The sequence below is a fragment of the Cherax quadricarinatus genome, chromosome 11, assembly GCF_038502225.1.
Source record: "Cherax quadricarinatus isolate ZL_2023a chromosome 11, ASM3850222v1, whole genome shotgun sequence".
NCBI classification, from domain to species: Eukaryota; Metazoa; Arthropoda; class Malacostraca; order Decapoda; family Parastacidae; genus Cherax; species Cherax quadricarinatus.
In genome coordinates this window covers 49,385,223-49,412,520 of record NC_091302.1, presented here as the reverse complement: position 1 = coordinate 49,412,520, position 27,298 = coordinate 49,385,223, and positions in this window count along the sequence as shown.

The following is a 27,298-nucleotide window of genomic DNA, read 5'->3' as shown; positions in this document are numbered from 1 at the left end:
CACAATAACACACACCACCATCACAATAACACCACCACCATCACAATAACACACACCACCATCACAATAACACACACCACCATCACAATAACACACACCACCATCACAATAACACACACCACCCTCACAATAACACACACCACCATCACAATAACACACACCACCATCACAATAACACACACCACCATCACAATAACACACACCACCCTCACAATAACACACACCACCATCACAATAACACACACCACCATCACAATAACACACACCACCATCACAATAACACACACCACCATCACAATAACACACACCACCATCACAATAACACACACCACCATCACAATAACACACACCACCCACACAATCACAATCACAATAACACACACCACCATCACAATAACACACACCACCATCACAATAACACACACCACCATCACAATAACACACACCACCATCACAATAACACACACCACCATCACAATAACACACACCACCATCACAATAACACACACCACCATCACAATAACACACACCACCATCACAATAACACACACCACCATCACAATAACACACACCACCATCACAATAACACACACCACCATCACAATAACACACACCACCATCACAATAACACACACCACCCTCACAATAACACACACCACCATCACAATAACACACACCACCCTCACAATAACACACACCACCATCACAATAACACACACCACCATCACAATAACACACACCACCATCACAATAACACCACCACCATCACAATGACACACACCACCATCACAATAACACACACCACCATCACAATAACACACACCACCATCAAAATAACACACACCACCATCACAATAACACACACCACCATCACAATAACACACACCACCATCACAATAACACACACCACCATCACAATAACAAACACCACCCTCACAATAACACACACCACCATCACAATAACACACACCACCATCACAATAACACACACCACCATCACAGTAACAAACACCACCCTCACAATAACACACACCACCACCACAATAACACACACCACCATCACAATAACACACACCACCATCACAATAACACACGCCACCATCACAATAACACACACCACCATCACAATAACACACACCACCCTCACAATAACACACACCACAATCACAATAACACACACCACCATCACAATAACACACACCACCATCACAATAACACGCACCACCATCACAATAACACACACCACCATCACAATAACACACACCACCATCACAATAACACACACCACCATCACAATAACACACACCACCATCACAATAACACACACCACCATCACAATAACACACACCACCGTCACAATAACACACACCACCATCACAATAACACACACCACCATCACAATAACACACACCACCATCACAATAACACCACCACCATCACAATAACACACACCACCATCACAATAACACACACCACCATCACAATAACACACACCACCATCACAATAACACACACCACCATCACAATAACACACACCACCATCACAATAACACCACCACCATCACAATAACACACACCTCCGTCACAATAACACACACCACCATCACAATAACATACACCACCGTCACATTAACACACACCACCGTCACAATAACACACACCACCATCACAATAACACCACCACTATCACAATAACACACACCACCATCACAATAACACACACCACCGTCACAATAACACACACCACCGTCACAATAACACACACCACCATCACAATAACACACACCACCATCACAATAACACACACCACCATCACAATAACACACACCACCATCACAATAACACACACCATCATCACAATAACACACACCATCATCACAATAACACACACCACCATCACAATAACACACACCACCATCACAATAACACACACCACAATCACAATAACACACACCATCATCAAAATAACACACACCACCATCACAATAACACACACCACCATCACAATAACACACACCACCATCACATTAACACACCACCATCACAACAACACACACCACCATCACAATAACACCACCACTATCACAATAACACACACCACCATCACAATAACACACACCACCATCACAATAACACACACCACCATCACAATAACACACACCACCGTCACAATAACACACACCACCATCACAATAACACACACCACCATCACAATACCACACACCACCATCACAACAACACACACCACCATCACAATAACACCACCACTATCACAATAACACACACCACCATCACAACAACACACACCACCATCACAATAACACACACCACCATCACAATAACACACACCACCGTCACAAAAACACACACCACCATCACAATAACACACACCACCATCACAATAACACACACCACCATCACAATAACACACACCACCATCACAATAACACACACCACCATCACATTAACACACCACCATCACAACAACACACACCACCATCACAATAACACCACCACTATCACAATAACACACACCACCATCACAATAACACACACCACCATCACAATAACACACACCACCGTCACATTAACACACACACCACAGTCACAATAACACACACCACCATCACAATAACACACACCACCATCACAATAACAAACACCACCCTCACAATAACACACACCACCATCACAACAACACACACCACCATCACAATAACACCACCACTATCACAATAACACACACCACCATCACAATAACACACACCACCATCACAATAACACACACCACCGTCACATTAACACACACACCACAGTCACAATAACACACACCACCATCACAATAACACACACCACCATCACAATAACAAACACCACCCTCACAATAACACACACCACCATCACAATAACACACACCACCATCACAATAACACACACCACCGTCACAATAGCACACACCACCATCACAATAACACACACCACCATCACAATAACACACACCACCGTCACAATAGCACACACCACCATCACAATAACACACACCACCATCACAATAACACACACCACCATCACAATAACACACACCACCATCACAATAACACACACCACCATCACAATAGCACACACCACCATCACAATAACACACACCACCATCACAATAACACACACCACCATCACAATAACACACCACCATCACAATAACACACACACCACCATCACAATAACACACACCACCTTCACAATAACACACACCACCATCACAATAACACACACCACCATCACAATAACACACACCACCGTCACAATAACACACACCACCGTCACAATAACACACACCACCTTCACAATAACACACACCACCATCACAATAACACACACCACCATCACAATAACACACACCACCATCACAATAGCACACACCACCATCACAATAACAAACACCACCATCACAATAACACACACCACCATCACAATAACACACACCACCATCACAATAACACACACCACCATCACAATAACACACACCACCATCACAATAACACACACCACCATCACAATAACACACACCACCATCACAATAACACACACCACCATCACAATAACACACACCACCATCACAATAACACACACCACCATCACAATAACACACACCACCATCACAATAACACACACCACCATCACAATAACACACACCACCATCACAATAACACACACCACCATCACAATAACACACACCACCATCACAATAACACACACCACCATCACAATAACACCACCACCATCACAATAACACACACCACCATCACAATAACACACACCACCATCACAATAACACACACCACCATCACAATAACACACACCACCATCACAATAACACACGCCACCATCACAATAACGCACACCACCATCACAATAACACACACCACCATCACAATAACACACACCACCATCACAATAACACACACCACCATCACAATAACACACACCAACATCACAATAACACACACCACCATCACAATAACACACACCACCATCACAATAACACACACCACCATCACAATAACACACGCCACCATCACAATAACACCACCACCATCACAATAACACACACCATCATCACAATAACACACACCACCATCACAATAACACACACCACCATCACAATAACACACACCACCATCACAATAACACACACCACCATCACAATAACACACGCCACCATCACAATAACACCACCACCATCACAATAACACACACACCACCATCACAATAACACACACCACCATCACAATAACACACACCACCATCACAATAACACACACCACCATCACAATAACACACACCACCATCACAATAACACACACCACCATCACAATAACACACACCACCATCACAATAACACACACCACCATCACAATAACACACACCACCATCACAATAACACACACCACCATCACAATAACACACACCACCATCACAATAACACACACCACCATCACAATAACACACACCACCATCACAAAAACACACACCCACCATCACAATACAATAACACACACCACCATCACAATAACACACACCACCATCACAATAACGCACACCACCATCACAATAACACACACCACCATCACAATAACACACACCACCATCACAATAACACACACCACCATCACAATAACACACACCACCATCACAATAACACACACCACCACCACAATAACACACACCACCATCACAATAACACACACCACCATCACAATAACACACACCACCATCACAATAACACACACCACCATCACAATAACACACACCACCATCACAATAACCCACACCACCATCACAATAACACGCACCACCATCACAATAACACACACCACCATCACAATAACACACACCACCATCACAATAACACCACCACCATCACAATAACACACACCACCATCACAATAACACACACCACCATCACAATAACACACACCACCATCACAATAACACACACCACCCTCACAATAACACACACCACCACCACAATAACACACACCACCATCACAATAACACACACCACCATCACAATAACACACACCACCATCACAATAACACACACCACCATCACAATAACACACACCACCATCACAATAACACACACCACCATCACAATAACACACACCACCATCACAATAACACACACCACCATCACAGTAACACACACCACCATCACAATAACATACACCACCATCACAATAACACACACCACCATCACAATAACACACGCCACCATCACAATAACACCACCACCATCACAATAACACACACCACCATCACAATAACACACACCACCATCACAATAACACACACCACCATCACAATAACACACACCACCATCACAATAACACACACCACCATCACAATAACACACGCCACCATCACAATAACACCACCACCATCACAATAACACACACCACCATCACAATAACACACACCACCATCACAATAACACACACCACCAACACAATAACACACACCACCATCACAATAACACACACCACCATCACAATAACACACACCACCATCACAATAACACACACCACCATCACAATAACACACACCACCATCACAATAACATACACCACCATCACAATAACACACACCACCATCACAATAACACACGCCACCATCACAATAACACCACCACCATCACAATAACACACACCACCATCACAATAACACACACCACCATCACAATAACACACACCACCATCACAATAACACACACCACCATCACAATAACACACACCACCATCACAATAACACACACCACCATCACAATAACACACACCACCATCACAATAACACACACCACCATCACAATAACATACACCACCATCAAAATAACACACACCACCATCACAATAACACACGCCACCATCACAAAAACACCACCACCATCACAATAACACACACCACCATCACAATAACACACACCACCATCACAATAACACACACCACCATCACAATAACACACACCACCATCACAATAACACACACCACCATCACAATAACACACACCACCATCACAATAACATACACCACCATCACATTAACACACACCACCATCACAATAACACACATCACCATCACAATAACACACACCACCATCACAATAACATACACCACCATCACAATAACATACACCACCATCACAATAACACACACCACCATCACAATAACACACGCCACCATCACAAAAACACCACCACCATCACAATAACACACACCACCATCACAATAACACACACCACCATCACAATAACACACACCACCATCACAATAACACACACCACCATCACAATAACATACACCACCATCACAATAACATACACCACCATCACAATAACACACACCACCATCACAATAACACACGCCACCATCACAAAAACACCACCACCATCACAATAACACACACCACCATCACAATAACACACACCACCATCACAATAACACACAAAACCATCACAATAACACACACCACCATCACAATAACACACACCACCATCACAATAACACACACCACCATCACAATAACACACACCACCATCACAATAACACACACCACCATCACAATAACACACACCACCATCACAATAACACACACCACCATCACAATAACACGCACCACCATCACAATAACCCACACCACCATCACAATAACACGCACCACCATCACAATAACACACACCACCATCACAATAACACACACCACCATCACAATAACACCACCACCATCACAATAACACACACCACCATCACAATAACACACACCACCATCACAATAACACACACCACCATCACAATAACACACACCACCCTCACAATAACACACACCACCACCACAATAACACACACCACCATCACAATAACACACACCACCATCACAATAACACACACCACCATCACAATAACACACACCACCATCACAATAACACACACCACCATCACAATAACACACACCACCATCACAATAACACACACCACCATCACAATAACACACACCACCATCACAATAACACACACCACCATCACAATAACATACACCACCATCACAATAACACACACCACCATCACAATAACACACGCCACCATCACAATAACACACACCACCATCACAATAACACACACCACCATCACAATAACACACACCACCATCACAATAACACACACCACCATCACAATAACACACACCACCATCACAATAACACACACCACCATCACAATAACACACGCCACCATCACAATAACACCACCACCATCACAATAACACACACCACCATCACAATAACACACACCACCATCACAATAACACACACCACCAACACAGTAACACACACCACCATCACAATAACACACACCACCATCACAATAACACACACCACCATCACAATAACACACACCACCATCACAATAACACACACCACCATCACAATAACATACACCACCATCACAATAACACACACCACCATCACAATAACACACGCCACCATCACAATAACACCACCACCATCACAATAACACACACCACCATCACAATAACACACACCATCATCACAATAACACACACCACCATCACAATAACACACACCACCATCACAATAACACACACCACCATCACAATAACACACACCACCATCACAATAACACACCACCATCACAATAACACACACCACCATCACAATAACATACACCACCATCAAAATAACACACACCACCATCACAATAACACACGCCACCATCACAAAAACACCACCACCATCACAATAACACACACCACCATCACAATAACACACACCACCATCACAATAACACACACCACCATCACAATAACACACACCACCATCACAATAACACACACCACCATCACAATAACACACACCACCATCACAATAACATACACCACCATCACAATAACACACACCACCATCACAATAACACACATCACCATCACAATAACACACACCACCATCACAATAACATACACCACCATCACAATAACATACACCACCATCACAATAACACACACCACCATCACAATAACACACGCCACCATCACAAAAACACCACCACCATCACAATAACACACACCACCATCACAATAACACACACCACCATCACAATAACACACACCACCATCACAATAACACACACCACCATCACAATAACACACACCACCATCACAATAACACACACCACCATCACAATAACATACACCACCATCACAATAACATACACCACCATCACAATAACACACACCACCATCACAATAACACACGCCACCATCACAAAAACACCACCACCATCACAATAACACACACCACCATCACAATAACACACAAAACCATCACAATAACACACACCACCATCACAATAACACACACCACCATCACAATAACACACACCACCATCACAATAACACACACCACCATCACAATAACACACACCACCATCACAATAACACACACCACCATCACAATAACACACACCACCATCACAATAACACACACCACCATCACAATAACACACACCACCATCACAATAACACACACCACCATCACAATAACACACACCACCATCACAATAACACACACCACCATCACAATAACACACACCACCATCACAATAACACACACCACCATCACAATAACACACACCACCATCACAATAACACACACCACCATCACAATAACACACACCACCATCACAATAACACACACCACCATCACAATAACACACACCACCATCACAATAACACACACCACCATCACAATAACACACACCACCATCACAATAACACACACCACCATCACAATAACACACACCACCATCACAATAACACACACCACCATCACAATAACACACACCACCATCACAATAACACACACCACCATCACAATAACACACACCACCATCACAATAACACACACCACCATCACAATAACACACACCACCATCACAATAACACACACCACCATCACAATAACACCACCACCATCACAACAACACACACCACCATCACAATAACACACACCACCATCACAATAACACACACCACCAACACAATAACACACACCACCCTACACACACACCACCACCATCACACCACCATACACACACACCACCATCACAATAACACACACCACCACCACAATAACACACACCACCATCACAATAACACACACCACCATCACAATAACACACACCACCATCACAATAACACACACCACCATCACAATAACACACACCACCACCACAATAACACACACCACCATCACAATAACACACACCACCATCACAATAACACGCACCACCATCACAATAACACACACCACCATCACAATAACACACACCACCATCACAATAACACACACCACCATCACAATAACACGCACCACCATCACAATAACACACACCACCATCACAATAACACACACACCACCATCACAATAACACCACCACCATCACAATAACACACACCACCATCACAATAACACACACCACCATCACAATAACACACACCACCATCACAATAACACACACCACCACTCTGGACACTCTAATGTTCCAGAAATTCCTAACTCCACACATTATATTGAAGGTGATAAATATGATATCGTCGCCACATTAGCCAGGCCTAGTGGCGAGGCGTCGCCACATTAGCCAGGCCTGGTGGCGAGGCGTCGCCACATTAGCCAGGCCTGGTGGCGAGGCGTCGCCACATTAGCCAGGCCTGGTGGCGAGGCGTCGCCACATTAGCCAGGCCTGGTGGCGAGGCGTCGCCACATTAGCCAGGCCTAGTGGCGAGGCGTCGCCACATTAGCCAGGCCTGGTGGCGAGGCGTCGCCACATTAGCCAGGCCTGGTGGCGAGGCGTCGCCACATTAGCCAGGCCTGGTGGCGAGGCGTCGCCACATTAGCCAGGCCTAGTGGCGAGGCGTCGCCACATTAGCCAGGCCTGGTGGCGAGGCGTCGCCACATTAGCCAGGCCTGGTGGCGAGGCGTCGCCACATTAGCCAGGCCTGGTGGCGAGGCGTCGCCACATTAGCCATGCCTGGTGGCGAGGCGTCGCCACATTAGCCAGGCCTAGTGGCGAGGCGTCGCCACATTAGCCAGGCCTGGTGGCGAGGCGTCGCCACATTAGCCAGGCCTGGTGGCGAGGCGTCGCCACATTAGCCAGGCCTGGTGGCGAGGCGTCGCCACATTAGCCAGGCCTAGTGGCGAGGCGTCGCTACATTAGCCAGGCCTGGTGGCGAGGCGTCGCCACATTAGCCAGGCCTGGTGGCGAGGCGTCGCCACATTAGCCAGGCCTGGTGGCGAGGCGTCGCCACATTAGCCAGGCCTGGTGGCGAGGCGTCGCCACATTAGCCAGGCCTGGTGGCGAGGCGTCGCCACATTAGCCAGGCCTAGTGCCGAGGCGTCGCCACATTAGCCAGGCCTAGTGGGGAGGCGTCGCCACATTAGCCAGGCCTGTTGGAGAGGCGTCGCCACATTAGCCAGGCCTAGTGGGGAGGCGTCGCCACATTAGCCAGGCCTTGTGGAGAGGCGTCGCCACATTAGCCAGACCTAGTGGTGAGGCGTCGCCACATTAGCCAGGCCTAGTGGCGAGGCGTCGTCACATTAGCCAGGCCTAGTGGCGAGGCGTCGCCACATTAGCCAGGCCTAGTGGCGAGGCGTCGCCACATTAGCCAGGCCTAGTGGCGAGGCGTCGGCACATTAGCCAGACCTAGTGGTGAGGCGTCGCCACATTAGCCAGACCTAGTGGCGAGGCGTCGCCACATTAGTCAGACCTAGTGACGAGGAGTCGCCACATTAGCCAGACCTAGTGGCGAGGCGTCGTCACATTAGTCAGACCTAGTGACGAGGCGTCGCCACATTAGTCAGACCTAGTGACGAGGCGTCGTCACATTAGTCAGACCTAGTGACGAGGCGTCGCCACATTAGTCATACCTAGTGGCGAGGCGTCGTCACATTAGTCAGAACTAGTGACGAGGCGTCGCCACATTAGTCAGACCTAGTGGCGAGGCGTCGTCACATTAGTCAGACCTAGTGGCGAGGCGTCGTCACATTAGTCAGACCTAGTGACGAGGCGTCGCCACATTAGTCAGACCTAGTGGCGAGGCGTCGTCACATTAGTCAGACCTAGTGACGAGGCGTCGCCACATTAGTCAGGCCTAGTGGCGAGGAGTCGCCACATTAGTCAGACCTAGTGGCGAGGCGTCGCCACATTAGTCAGACCTAGTGGCGAGGCGTCGCCACATTAGCCAGACCTAGTGGCGAGGCGTCGCCACATTAGTCAGACCTAGTGGCGAGGCGTCGCCACATTAGTCAGAATTTGTGGCGAGGCATCGCCACATTAGCCAGACCTAGTGGCGAGGCGTCGCCACATTAGCCAGACCTAGTGGCGAGGCGTCGCCACATTAGCCAGACCTAGTGGCGAGGCGTCGCCACATTAGCCAGACCTAGTGGCGAGGCGTCGCCACATTAGCCAGACCTAGTGGCGAGGCGTCGCCACATTAGTCAGACCTAGTGGCGAGGCGTCGCCACATTAATCAGACCTTGTGGCGAGGCGTCGCCACATTAGCCAGACCTAGTGGCGAGGCGTCGCCACATTAGCCAGACCTAGTGGCGAGGCGTCGCCACATTAGCCAGACCTAGTGGCGAGGCGTCGCCACATTAGTCAGACCTAGTGGCGAGGCGTCGCCACATTAGTCAGACCTTGTGGCGAGGCGTCGCCACATTAGCCAGACCTAGTGGCGAGGCGTCGCCACATTAGCCAGACCTAGTGGCGAGGCGTCGCCACATTAGCCAGACCTAGTGGCGAGGCGTCGCCACATTAGCCAGACCTAGTGGCGAGGCGTCGCCACATTAGCCAGACCTAGTGGCGAGGCGTCGCCACATTAGCCAGACCTAGTGGCGAGGCGTCGCCACATTAGCCAGACCTAGTGGCGAGGCGTCGTCACATTAGTCAGACCTAGTGGCGAGGCGTCGCCACATTAGCCAGACCTAGTGGCGAGGCGTCGCCACATTAGCCAGACCTAGTGGCGAGGCGTCGCCACATTAGCCAGACCTAGTGGCGAGGCGTCGCCACATTAGCCAGACCTAGTGGCGAGGCGTCGCCACATTAGCCAGACCTAGTGGCGAGGCGTCGCCACATTAGCCAGGCCTAGTGGCGAGGCGTCGTCACATTAGCCAGGCCTAGTGGCGAGGCGTCGCCACATTAGCCAGACCTAGTGGCGAGGCATCGCCACATTAGCCAGACCTAGTGGCGAGGCGTCGCCACATTAGCCAGACCTAGTGGAGAGGCGTCGCCACATTAGCCAGACCTAGTGGCGAGGCGTCGCCACATTAGCCAGACCTAGTGGCGAGGCGTCGCCACATTAGCCAGACCTAGTGGCGAGGCGTCGCCACATTAGCCAGACCTAGTGGCGAGGCGTCGCCACATTAGCCAGGCCTAGTGGCGAGGCGTCGTCACATTAGCCAGGCCTAGTGGCGAGGCGTCGCCACATTAGCCAGACCTAGTGGCGAGGCGTCGCCACATTAGCCAGACCTAGTGGCGAGGCGTCGCCACATTAGCAAGACCTAGTGGCGAGGCGTCGCCACATTAGCCAGACCTAGTGGCGAGGCGTCGCCACATTAGCCAGACCTATTGGCGAGGCGTCGCCACATTAGCCAGACCTAGTGGCGAGGCGTCGCCACATTAGCCAGACCTAGTGGCGAGGCGTCGCCACATTAGCCAGACCTAGTGGCGAGGCGTCGCCACATTAGCCAGACCTAGTGGCGAGGCGTCGCCACATTAGCCAGACCTAGTGGCGAGGCGTCGCCACATTAGCCAGGCCTAGTGGCGAGGCGTCGTCACATTAGCCAGGCCTAGTGGCGAGGCGTCGCCACATTAGCCAGACCTAGTGGCGAGGCGTCGCCACATTAGCCAGACCTAGTGGCGAGGCGTCGCCACATTAGCAAGACCTAGTGGCGAGGCGTCGCCACATTAGCCAGACCTAGTGGCGAGGCGTCGCCACATTAGCCAGGCCTAGTGGCGAGGCGTCGCCACATTAGCCAGGCCTAGTGGCGAGGCGTCGCCACATTAGCCAGGCCTAGTGGCGAGGCGTCGCCACATTAGCCAGGCCTAGTGGCGAGGCGTCGCCACATTAGCCAGACCTAGTGGCGAGGCGTCGCCACATTAGCCAGGCCTAGTGGCGAGGCGTCGCCACATTAGCCAGGCCTAGTGGCGAGGCGTCGCCATTATGGAGAAAACGATTAAAGGGAGACATGAAAATCTTTAATATATGAAGTAATTATCTTATTCTAAAAATTTGGAGTCAGTGAATCCACCATATATATTTTTTTTAGGAAAAAACCTGGTTGATTGAATTAAATGTCTGTGTCTGGAAATATATAAAAAAAATGAGATGGGGGGGAGGGTGAAAAATTTTGTCCGGAAAATTACCTGGTAATAATATTTTATTTTATTTCTACTCTAGTCAAGAAAGTGAGAGAGACAGAATATATATATATATATATATATATATATATATATATATATATATATATATATATATATATATATATATATATATATATATATATATATATATATATATATATATATATATGTATATATATATATATATATATATATATTTAATGTAGCTACCTCTCAGTGTAGCTACCTCTCACTGTAGCTACCTCTCACTGTAGCTACCTCTCAGTGTAGCTACCTCTCAATGTAGCTACCTCTCAATGTAGCTACCTCTCAATGTAGCTACCTCTCAGTGTAGCTACCTCTCAATGTAGCTACCTCTCAATGTAGCTACCTCTCAATGTAGCTACCTCTCAATGTAGCTACCTCTCAATGTAGCTACCTCTCAGTGTAGCTACCTCTCAATGTAGCTACCTCTCAGTGTAGCTACCTCTCACTGTAGCTACCTCTCAGTGTAGCTACCTCTCAATGTAGCTACCTCTCAATGTAGCTACCTCTCAATGTAGCTACCTCTCAGTGTAGCTACCTCTCAATGTAGCTACCTCTCAATGTAGCTACCTCTCAATGTAGCTACCTCTCAATGTAGCTACCTCTCAATGTAGCTACCTCTCAGTGTAGCTACCTCTCAATGTAGCTACCTCTCAATGTAGCTACCTCTCAGTGTAGCTACCTCTCAATGTAGCTACCTCTCAGTGTAGCTACCTCTCAATGTAGCTACCTCTCAATGTAGCTACCTCTCAATGTAGCTACCTCTCAGTGTAGCTACCTCTCAGTGTAGCTACCTCTCAATGTAGCTACCTCTCAATGTAGCTACCTCTCAGTGTAGCTACCTCTCAATGTAGCTACCTCTCAATGTAGCTACCTCTCAGTGTAGCTACCTCTCAATGTAGCTACCTCTCAATGTAGCTACCTCTCAATGTAGCTACCTCTCAATGTAGCTTCCTCTCAATGTAGCTACCTCTCAATGTAGCTACCTCTCAATGTAGCTTCCTCTCAATGTAGCTACCTCTCAATGTAGCTACCTCTCGCTGTAGCTACCTCTCAGTGTAGCTACCTCTCAATGTAGCTACCTCTCAATGTAGCTACCTCTCAATGTAGCTACCTCTGAATGTAGCTACCTCTCAGTGTAGCTACCTCTCAATGTAGCTACCTCTCAATGTAGCTACCTCTAAATGTAGCTACCTCTCTATGTAGCTACCTCTCAATGTAGCTACCTCTCAATGTAGCTACCTCTCAATGTAGCTACCTCTCTATGTAGCTACCTCTCAATGTAGCTACCTCTCAATGTAGCTACCTCTCAATGTAGCTACCTCTCAATGTAGCTACCTCTCTATGTAGCTACCTCTCAATGTAGCTACCTCTCAATGTAGCTACCTCTCTATGTAGCTACCTCTCAATGTAGCTACCTCTCAATGTAGCTACCTCTCAATGTAGCTACCTCTCAATGTAGCTACCTCTCAATGTAGCTACCTCTCAGTGTAGCTACCTCTCAATGTAGCTACCTCTCAGTGTAGCTACCTCTCAGTGTAGCTACCTCTCAGTGTAGCTACCTCTCAGTGTAGCTACCTCTCAATGTAGCTACCTCTCAATGTAGCTACCTCTCAGTGTAGCTACCTCTCAATGTAGCTACCTCTCAGTGTAGCTACCTCTCAATGTAGCTACCTCTCAATGTAGCTACCTTTCACTGTAGCTACTTCTCAATGTAGCTACCTCTCAATGTAGCTACCTCTCAGTGTAGCTACCTCTCAATGTAGCTACCTCTCAATGTAGCTACCTCTCAATGTAGCTACCTCTCAATGTAGCTACCTCTCTATGTAGCTACCTCTCAATGTAGCTACCTCTCAATGTAGCTACCTCTCAATGTAGCTACCTCTCTATGTAGCTACTTCTCAATGTAGCTACCTCTCAATGTAGCTACCTCTCAATGTAGCTACCTCTCAATGTAGCTACCTCTCAATGTAGCTACCTCTCAGTGTAGCTACCTCTCAATGTAGCTACATCTCAGTGTAGCTACCTCTCAGTGTAGCTACCTCTCAGTGTAGCTACCTCTCAGTGTAGCTACCCCTCAATGTAGCTACCTCTCAATGTAGCTACCTCTCAATGTAGCTGCCTCTCATATAGCTACCTCTCAGTGTAGCTACCTCTCAATGTAGCTACCTCTCAATGTAGCTACCTCTCAATGTAGCTACCTCTCAATGTAGCTACCTCTAAGTGTAGCTACCTCTCAATGAAGCTACCTCTCAGTGTAGCTACCTCTCAGTGTAGCTACCTCTCAGTGTAGCTACCTCTCAGTGTAGCTACCTCTCAATGTAGCTACCTCTCAATGTAGCTACCTCTCAATGTAGCTACCTCTCAGTGTAGCTACCTCTCAGTGTAGCTACCTCTCAGTGTACCTACCTCTCAGTGTTGCTACCTCTCAGTGTAGCTACCTCTCAATGTAGCTACCTCTCAATGTAGCTACCTCTCAATGTAGCTACCTCTCAATGTAGCTACCTCTCAGTGTAGCTACCTCTCAATGTAGCTACCTCTCAATGTAGCTACCTCTCAATGTAGCTACCTTTCAATGTAGCTACCTCTCAGTGTAGCTACCTCTCAGTGTAGCTACCTCTCAATGTAGCTACCTCTCAGTGTAGCTACCTCTCAGTGTAGCTACCTCTCAGTGTAGCTACCTCTCAGTGTAGCTACCTCTCAATGTAGCTACCTCTCAATGTAGTTACCTCTCAATGTAGCTACCTCTCAGTGTAGCTACCTCTCAGTGTAGCTACCTCTCAGTGTAGCTACCTCTCAATGTAGCTACCTCTCAATGTAGCTACCTCTCAATGTAGCTACCTCTCAATGTAGCTACCTCTCAATGTAGCTACATCTCAGTGTAGCTACCTCTCACTGTAGCTACCTCTCAATGTAGTTACCTCTCAGTGTAGCTACCTCTCAATGTAGCTACCTCTCAATGTAGCTACCTCTCAATGTAGCTACCTCTCAATGTAGCTACCTCTCAATGTAGCTACCTCTCACTGTAGCTACCTCTCACTGTAGCTACCTCTCACAGTAGCTACCTCTCAGTGTAGCTACCTCTCACTGTAGCTACCTCTCAATGTAGCTACCTCTCACTGTAGCTACCTCTCAATGTAGCTACCTCTCAATGTAGCTACCTCTCACTGTAGCTACCTGTCACTGTAGCTACCTCTCACTGTAGCTACCTCTCAGTGTAGCTACCTCTCACTGTAGCTACCTCTCAATGTAGCTACCTCTCACTGTAGCTACCTCTCAATGTAGCTACCTCTCAATGTAGCTACCTCTCAATGTAGCTACCTCTCAATGTAGCTACCTCTCAATGTAGTTACCTCTCAGTGTAGCTACCTCTCAATGTAGGTACCTCTCAATGTAGCTACCTCTCAATGTAGCTACCTCTCACTGTAGCTACCTCTCACTGTAGCTACCTCTCACTGTAGCTACCTCTCAATGTAGCTACCTCTCAATGTAGCTACCTCTCACTGTAGCTACCTCTCACTGTAGCTACCTCTCACTGTAGCTACCTCTCAGTGAAGCTACCTCTCACTGTAGCTACCTCTCAATGTAGCTGCCTCTCAATGTAGCTACCTCTCAATGTAGCTACCTCTCAATGTAGCTACCTCTCAATGTAGCTACCTCTCAGTGTAGCTACCTCTCAATGTAGCTACCTCTCACTGTAGCTACCTCTCAATGTAGCTACCTCTCAATGTAGCTACCTCTCAATGTAGCTACCTCTCAATGTAGCTACCTCTCAATGTAGCTACCTCTCAATGTAGCTACCTCTCAATGTAGCTACCTCTCAGTGTAGCTACCTCTCAGTGTAGCTACCTCTCAATGTAGCTACCTCTCAATGTAGCTACCTCTCAATGTAGCTACCTCTCAGTGTAGCTACCTCTCAGTGTAGCTACCTCTCAATGTAGCTACCTCTCAATGTAGCTACCTCTCAGTGTAGCTACCTCTCAATGTAGCTACCTCTCAATGTAGCTACCTCTCAGTGTAGCTACCTCTCAATGTAGCTACCTCTCAATGTAGCTACCTCTCAATGTAGCTACCTCTCAATGTAGCTTCCTCTCAATGTAGCTACCTCTCAATGTAGCTACCTCTCAATGTAGCTTCCTCTCAATGTAGCTACCTCTCAATGTAGCTACCTCTCGCTGTAGCTACCTCTCAGTGTAGCTACCTCTCAATGTAGCTACCTCTCAATGTAGCTACCTCTCAATGTAGCTACCTCTGAATGTAGCTACCTCTCAGTGTAGCTACCTCTCAATGTAGCTACCTCTCAATGTAGCTACCTCTAAATGTAGCTACCTCTCTATGTAGCTACCTCTCAATGTAGCTACCTCTCAATGTAGCTACCTCTCAATGTAGCTACCTCTCTATGTAGCTACCTCTCAATGTAGCTACCTCTCAATGTAGCTACCTCTCAATGTAGCTACCTCTCAATGTAGCTACCTCTCTATGTAGCTACCTCTCAATGTAGCTACCTCTCAATGTAGCTACCTCTCTATGTAGCTACCTCTCAATGTAGCTACCTCTCAATGTAGCTACCTCTCAATGTAGCTACCTCTCAATGTAGCTACCTCTCAATGTAGCTACCTCTCAGTGTAGCTACCTCTCAATGTAGCTACCTCTCAGTGTAGCTACCTCTCAGTGTAGCTACCTCTCAGTGTAGCTACCTCTCAGTGTAGCTACCTCTCAATGTAGCTACCTCTCAATGTAGCTACCTCTCAGTGTAGCTACCTCTCAATGTAGCTACCTCTCAGTGTAGCTACCTCTCAATGTAGCTACCTCTCAATGTAGCTACCTTTCAATGTAGCTACTTCTCAATGTAGCTACCTCTCAATGTAGCTACCTCTCAGTGTAGCTACCTCTCAATGTAGCTACCTCTCAATGTAGCTACCTCTCAATGTAGCTACCTCTCAATGTAGCTACCTCTCTATGTAGCTACCTCTCAATGTAGCTACCTCTCAATGTAGCTACCTCTCAATGTAGCTACCTCTCTATGTAGCTACTTCTCAATGTAGCTACCTCTCAATGTAGCTACCTCTCAATGTAGCTACCTCTCAATGTAGCTACCTCTCAATGTAGCTACCTCTCAGTGTAGCTACCTCTCAATGTAGCTACATCTCAGTGTAGCTACCTCTCAGTGTAGCTACCTCTCAGTGTAGCTACCTCTCAGTGTAGCTACCCCTCAATGTAGCTACCTCTCAATGTAGCTACCTCTCAATGTAGCTGCCTCTCATATAGCTACCTCTCAGTGTAGCTACCTCTCAATGTAGCTACCTCTCAATGTAGCTACCTCTCAATGTAGCTACCTCTCAATGTAGCTACCTCTAAGTGTAGCTACCTCTCAATGAAGCTACCTCTCAGTGTAGCTACCTCTCAGTGTAGCTACCTCTCAGTGTAGCTACCTCTCAGTGTAGCTACCTCTCAATGTAGCTACCTCTCAATGTAGCTACCTCTCAATGTAGCTACCTCTCAGTGTAGCTACCTCTCAGTGTAGCTACCTCTCAGTGTACCTACCTCTCAGTGTTGCTACCTCTCAGTGTAGCTACCTCTCAATGTAGCTACCTCTCAATGTAGCTACCTCTCAATGTAGCTACCTCTCAATGTAGCTACCTCTCAGTGTAGCTACCTCTCAATGTAGCTACCTCTCAATGTAGCTACCTCTCAATGTAGCTACCTTTCAATGTAGCTACCTCTCAGTGTAGCTACCTCTCAGTGTAGCTACCTCTCAATGTAGCTACCTCTCAGTGTACCTACCTCTCAGTGTAGCTACCTCTCAGTGTAGCTACCTCTCAGTGTAGCTACCTCTCAATGTAGCTACCTCTCAATGTAGTTACCTCTCAATGTAGCTACCTCTCAGTGTAGCTACCTCTCAGTGTAGCTACCTCTCAGTGTAGCTACCTCTCAATGTAGCTACCTCTCAATGTAGCTACCTCTCAATGTAGCTACCTCTCAATGTAGCTACCTCTCAATGTAGCTACATCTCAGTGTAGCTACCTCTCACTGTAGCTACCTCTCAATGTAGTTACCTCTCAGTGTAGCTACCTCTCAATGTAGCTACCTCTCAATGTAGCTACCTCTCAATGTAGCTACCTCTCAATGTAGCTACCTCTCAATGTAGCTACCTCTCACTGTAGCTACCTCTCACTGTAGCTACCTCTCACAGTAGCTACCTCTCAGTGTAGCTACCTCTCACTGTAGCTACCTCTCAATGTAGCTACCTCTCACTGTAGCTACCTCTCAATGTAGCTACCTCTCAATGTAGCTACCTCTCACTGTAGCTACCTGTCACTGTAGCTACCTCTCACTGTAGCTACCTCTCAGTGTAGCTACCTCTCACTGTAGCTACCTCTCAATGTAGCTACCTCTCACTGTAGCTACCTCTCAATGTAGCTACCTCTCAATGTAGCTACCTCTCAATGTAGCTACCTCTCAATGTAGCTACCTCTCAATGTAGTTACCTCTCAGTGTAGCTACCTCTCAATGTAGGTACCTCTCAATGTAGCTACCTCTCAATGTAGCTACCTCTCACTGTAGCTACCTCTCACTGTAGCTACCTCTCACTGTAGCTACCTCTCAATGTAGCTACCTCTCAATGTAGCTACCTCTCACTGTAGCTACCTCTCACTGTAGCTACCTCTCACTGTAGCTACCTCTCAGTGAAGCTACCTCTCACTGTAGCTACCTCTCAATGTAGCTGCCTCTCAATGTAGCTACCTCTCAATGTAGCTACCTCTCAATGTAGCTACCTCTCAATGTAGCTACCTCTCAGTGTAGCTACCTCTCAATGTAGCTACCTCTCACTGTAGCTACCTCTCAATGTAGCTACCTCTCAATGTAGCTACCTCTCAATGTAGCTACCTCTCAATGTAGCTACCTCTCAATGTAGCTACCTCTCACTGTAGCTACCTCTCACTGTAGCTACCTCTCAATGTAGCTACCTCTCAATGTAGCTACCTCTCAATGTAGCTACCTCTCAGTGTAGCTACCTCTCAATGTAGCTACCTCTCAGTGTAGCTACCTCTCAATGTAGCTACCTCTCAATGTAGCTACCTCTCAGTGTAGCTACCTCTCAATGTAGCTACCTCTCAATGTAGCTACCTCTCAATGTAGCTACCTCTCAGTGTAGCTACCTCTCAATGTAGTTACCTCTCAATGTAGCTACCTCTCAGTGTAGCTACCTCTCAATGTAGCTACCTCTCAATGTAGCTATCTCTCAATGTAGCTACCTCTCAGTGTAGCTACCTCTCAATGTAGCTACCTCTCAGTGTAGCTACCTCTCAATGTAGCTACCTCTCAATGTAGCGACCTCTCAATGTAGCCACCTCTCAGTGTAGCTACCTCTCAGTGTAGCTACCTCTCAGTGTAGCTGCCTCTCAATGTAGCTACCTCTCAATGTAGCTACCTCTCAATGTAGCGACCTCTCAGTGTAGTGACCTCTCAATGAAGCGACCTCTCAATGAAGTGTCCTTTCAATGAAATGTCCTCTCAATGTAGCTACCTGTCAATGTAGCGACCTCTCAATGTAGCGACCTCTCAATGAAGCGACCTCTCAATGTAGCGACCTCTCAATGAAGCGACCTCTCAATGTAGCGACCTCTCAATGAAGCGACCTCTCAATGTAGCGACCTCTCAATGAAGCGACCTCTCAATGTAGCTACCTCTCAATGAAGCGACCTCTCAATGTAGCGACCTCTCAATGAAGCGACCTCTCAATGTAGCGACCTCTCAATGAAGCGACCTCTCAATGTAGCGACCTCTCAATGAAGCGACCTCTCAATGTAGCGACCTCTCAATGAAGCGACCTCTCAATGTAGCTACCTCTCAATGAAGCGACCTCTCAATGTAGCGACCTCTCAATGAAGCGACCTCTCAATGTAGCGACCTCTCAATGTAGTGTCCTTTCCATGTAGCGACTTCTCAATGTAGCGACCTCTCAATGAAGCGAACTCTCAATGTAGCGACCTCTCAATGTAGCGACCTCTCAATGTAGCGACCTTCCAGTGAAGCGACCTCTCAATGTAGCGACCTCTCAATGTAGCGACCTCTCAATGAAGCGACCTCTCAATGTAGCGACCTCTCAATGTAGCGACCTCTCAATGTAGCGACCTCTCAATGTAGCGACCTCTCAATGTAGCGACCTTCCAGTGAAGCGACCTCTCAATGTAGCGACCTCTCAATGTAGCGACCTCTCAATGTAGCGACCTCTCAATGTAGCGACCTCTCAGCCATCAAAATAAGTTTTCAAAGTAATATGGCTGTTGAAGGAACACTTATCCGAGGGTCATTTAGCAACTTTTAGGCCCAGAAAAGTGGCATCGGCAGTGTGTTTACATCATAAAATGAAAAATTTCTCCCGGCGGCTCTGGAGAGGGAAAAGTTTGAGCGTGTGAGTGAAGTGTTTTGGCCGGAGAAAAGTTGAATAGAGTCATTTTGTCTGGGAAAAGTTGAATGGAGTCATAAGATTATGGCGAGAATTGTTGCAGAGTTGTAGAATTGTCTCAACCTTAACGAAACTTTGTGGTATAAGACTACTGGGGACGAGAGCTTGAGCCTGGAGAGAAGGAAGAATTTGGAGAGACTCCATTTGTTCCAACGAATAAAGATAGATGAACCACACGATAAGAGGTGAAAAATGGAGAGGTAATTTAACTTTCAAGAAAGGAATAAATGTTAGACGGGAAACTTGAAAAATATTTTTCGAAGGGGGGGAAGAAGGCAAATTTGATGACGATTAATGGCTTACCAAGAGCGAAGAACAAATAATAACAGTTATATAATTTGAAAAAGCCGACAGAACAGATATTTAGAGAAATGCAAAATAGATTTGGTTTCTTTTGTTTCATTCGTAAGTTAAAGATCTATTTCACATATATTATATTCGTGGCTATGGCAAGCTAAAAATGAAATTAGTCCTTAGCGTGCCACAGCCACGTATGTGTCAGCATCAGGAATGACGTGTCCACTGCTACTGGTCACCTGGTGTATCTGATGCTATATTATATATATTTAATGACCTGGTGGCCTGGTGGTTAACGCTCTGGCTTCACACGGTGAGGGCCTGGGTTCGATTCCCAGCCAGAGTAGAAACATTGGACGTGTTTCTTTCCACCTGTTGTCTATGTTCCCCATCAGTAAAATGGGTACCTGGGTGTTAGTCGACTGGTGTGGGTCGCATCCTGGGACACTGACCTAAGGAGGCCTGGTCACAGACCGGGCCGCGGGGGCGTTGACCCCCGGAACTCTCTCCAGATAAACTCCAGATAAACTCTCCAGATAGTGAGAGATATATAGTGAAACGTGAGTTGTTCACACCGTAGACTTGTAAATAAAACGTATGTGGAATCTGGGTATATTCTACCGTAGAATTTCACAAGAGGACATCATCCCTTCAAGGATGTTTTACAGGGGGCAACGCCCCCGCGGCCCGGTTCCAGACCAGGTCTCCTGGAAGGAATAATAATAACAATAATAATATTTACAATAAAATCCACAGGGCCATCATCAAAATTGAAAACTCCTTTCTGTGTGACATCTCATTGAGTTAACGAGGGAAGTATCCCTCTCACAAATATCAAAATTAGACACCAATTAACAATCCTCCAAGATAATTAACTCTCTCATCATACCTGCCTTCCAAGTCTCTCTTCTGTCTTATGAAGAGATCCCCTTGTCATCGAAGAGAGGAATAATTCTTCTCATTTAGAATGTCAACATTCTCTTGTCAGTTATATGGGTAGAATGAACCAGTTAGTGTGGATGTTAAAGTAAGAATGAACCAGTTATTGTGGATGTTATAGTGAGAATGAACCAGTTATTGTAGACGTTAGAGTGAGAATGAACCAGTTAATGTGGATGTTACAGTGACAATGAACCAGTTATTGTGGGTGTTACAGTGAGATTGAACCAGTTAGTGTGGATGTTAAAGAGAGAATGAGCCAGTTTGTGTGGATGTTATAGTGAGAATGAATGAGTTAGTGTGGATGTTATAGTGAGAATGAACCAGTTAGTGTGGATGTTATAGAGAGAATGAGCCAGTTAGTGTGGATGCTATAGTGAGAATGAACCAGTTAGTGTGGATGTTATAGTGAGAATGAACCAGTTAGTGTGGATGTTATAGTGAGAATGAACCAGTTAGTGTGGATGTTATAATGAGAATGACCCAGTTAGTGTGGATGTTATAAAGAGGATGAACCAGTTAGTGTGGATGTTATAAAGAGAATGAGCCAGTAAGTGTGGATGTTATAATGAGAATGAACCAGTTAGTGTGGATGCTATAAAGAGAATGAGCCAGTTAGTGTGGATGTTATAGTGAGAATGACCCAGTTAGTGTGGATGTTATAAAGAGAATGAACCAGTTAGTGTGGATGTTATAAAGAGAATGAGCCAGTAAGTGTGGATGTTATAATGAGAATGAACCAGTTAGTGTGGATGTTATAAAGAGAATGAGCCAGTAAGTGTGGATGTTATAATGAGAATGAGCCAGTTAGTGTGGATGTTATAATGAGAATGAACCAGTTAGTGTGGATGTTATAATGAGAATGAACCAGTTAGTGTGGATGTTATAATGAGAATGAACCAGTTAGTGTGGATGTTATAATGAGAATGAACCAGTTAGTGTGGATGTTATAATGAGAATGAACCAGTTAGTGTGGATGTTATAATGAGAATGAACCAGTTAGTGTGGATGCTTGAATGTTCAACAGCAAGATGAGCGAAAATAAGGAGTGTGTGTGTGTGTGTGTGTGTGTGTGTGTGTGTGTGTGTGTGTGTGTGTGTGTGTGTGTGTGCGTGAGTGTGTGTGTGTGTGTGTGTGTGTGTGTGTGTGTGTGTGTGTGTGTGTGTGTGTGTGTGTGCGTGTGTGTGTGTGTGTGCGTGTGTGTGTGTGCGTGTGTGTGTGTACTCACCTAGTTGTACTCACCTAGTTGAGGTTTCAGGGGTCGAGTCCAAGCTCCTGGCCCCGCCTCTTCACTGGTCGCCTCTAGGTCACTCTCTCTGAACCATGAGCTTTATCGTACCTCTGCTTAAAGCTATGTATGGATCCTGCCTCCACTACATCTCTTCCCAAACTATTCCACTTCCTAACTACTCTGTGGCTGAAGAAATACTTCCTAACATCCCTGTGATTCATCTGTGTCTTCAGCTTCCAACTGTGTCCCCGTGTTGCTGTGTCTCTCTGGAACATCCTGTCTTTATCCACCTTGTCAATTGCTCCCAGTATTTTGTAAGTCTTTATCATGTCCCCCCTATCTCTCCTGTCTTCCAGTGTCGTCAGGTTGATTTCCCTTAACCTCTCCTCGTAGGACATACCTCTTAGCTCTGGGACTAGTCTTGTGGCAAACCTTTGCACTTTCTCTAGTTTCTTCACATGCTTGGCTATGTGTGGGTTCCAAACTGGTGCCGCATACTCCAATATGGGCCTAACGTCCACGGTGTACAGGGTCCTGAACGACTCCTTATTAAGATGTCGGAATGCTGTTCTGAGGTTTGCCAGGCGCCCATATGCTGCAGCAGTTATTTGGTTGATGTGCGCTTCAGGAGATGTGCCTGGTGTTATACTCACCCCAAGATCTTTTTCCTTGAGTGAGGTTTGTAGTCTCTGGCCCCCTAGACTGTACTCCGTCTGCGGTCTTCTTTGCCATTCCCCAATCTTCATGACTTTGCACTTGGTGGGATTGAACTCCAGAAGCCAATTGCTGGACCAGGTCTGCAGCCTGTCCAGATCCCTTTGTAGTTCTGCCTGGTCTTCGATCGAATGAATTCTTCTCATCAACTTCACGTCATCTGCAAACAGTGACACCTCAGAGTTTATTCCTTCTGTCATGTCGTTCACAAATACGAGAAACAGCACTGGTCCTAGGACCCGACCCCTGTGGGACCCGCGCTGGTCACAGGTGCCCACTCTGACACCTCGCCACGTACCATTACTCGCTGCTGTCTTCCTGACAAATATTCCCTGATCCATTGTAGTGCCTTCCTGTTATCCCTGCTTGGTCCTCCAGTTTTTGCACTAATCTCTTGTGTGGTACTGTGTCAAACGCCTTCTTGCAGTCCAAGAAAATGCAATCCACCCACCCCTCTCTCTCTTGTCTTACTGCTGTCACCTTGTCATAGAACTCCAGTAGGTTTGTGACACAAGATTTCCCGTCCCTGAAACCATGTTGGGTGCTGTAGATGAGATCATTCCTTTCTAGGTGTTCCACCACTCTTCTCCTGACAATCTTCTCCATGACTTTGCATACTATACATGTCAGTGACACTGGTCTGTAGTTTAGTGCTTCATGTCTGTCTCCTTTTTTAAAGATTGGGACTACATTTGCTGTCTTCCATGCCTCAGGTATGTTTCGATAGATGTATTGAATATTGTTGTTAGGGGTACACATAGCGCCTCTGCTCCCTCTCTCAGGACCCATGGAGAGATGTTATCTGGCACCATTGCCTTTGAGGTATCTAGCTCACTCAGAAGCCTCTTCACTTCTTCCTCGGTTGTGTGTACCGTGTCCAGCACCTGGTGATGTGCCACACCTCTCCCTCCCTCTGGAGCCCCTTCTGTCTCCTCTGTGAACACTTCTTTGAATCTCTTGTTGAGTTCCTCACATACTTCACGGTCATTTCTTGTTGTCTCTCCTCCTTCCTTCCTTAGCCTGATTACCTGGTCCTTGACTGTTGTTTTCCTCCTGATGTGGCTGTAAAACAGCTTCGGGTCAGATTTGGCTTTCGCTGCTATGTCGTTTTCATATTGTCGTTGGGCCTCCCTTCTTATCTGTGCACATTCTTTTCTGGCTCTACGACTGCTCTCCTTATTCTCCTGGGTCCTTTGCCTTCTATATTTCTTCCATTCCCTAGCACACTTGGTTTTTGCCTCCTTGCACCTTTGGGTGAACCATGGGCTCATCCTGGCTTTTTTCATTATTCCTGTTTCCCTTGGGTACAAACCTCTCCTCAGCCTCCTTGCACATTGTTGCTACATATTCCATCATCTCATTAACTGGCTTCCCTGCCAGCTCTCTGTCCCACTGAACCTCGTTCAGGAAGTTCCTCATTCCCCTTGTAGTCCCCTTTCCTGTAGTTTGGTTTCATTTGTCCTGGCCTTCCTACTTCCCCCTCCACTTGTAGCTCTACTGTGTATTCGAAGCTCAAAACCACATGATCGCTGGCCTCAAGGGGTCTTTCATATGTGATGTCCTCAATATCTGCACTGCTCAAGGTGAATACTAAGTCCAGTCTTGCTGGCTCATCCTCTCTCTCTCTTGTGTGTCCTCCCTTACGTGTTGGTACATGAAGTTTTCCAGTACCACCTCCATCATCTTAGCCCTCCATGTATCTTGGCCCCCATGTGGCTCCAAGTTCTCCCAGTCGATTTCCTTGTGGTTAAAGTCGCCCATGATCAGGAGCTTTGCCCTGCATGCATGAGCTCTTCTGGCCACTGCAACCAGTGTGTCAACCATCGCTCTATTGCTCTCGTCATACTCATGCCCTGGTCTCCTGCTGTTCTGTGGTGGGTTATACATCATTGCAATTACCACCTTGGGACCTCCAGAGTGAAGCGTTCCCGCTATGTAATGACTTTCTTCTCCGCTGTCTCCTCTCTCCAGCTCATCAAAATTCCCTCGGTGTTTGATCAGCAGTGCCACTCCTCCACCCCCCTGTTCCTTCTGCCTTTCCTCAGGATCTGGTATCCCGTTGGAAAGATGGCATCTGTTATCATACCTGTAAGCTAGGTTTCTGTGAGCGCTATGATGTCCGGTGATGTCTCTTT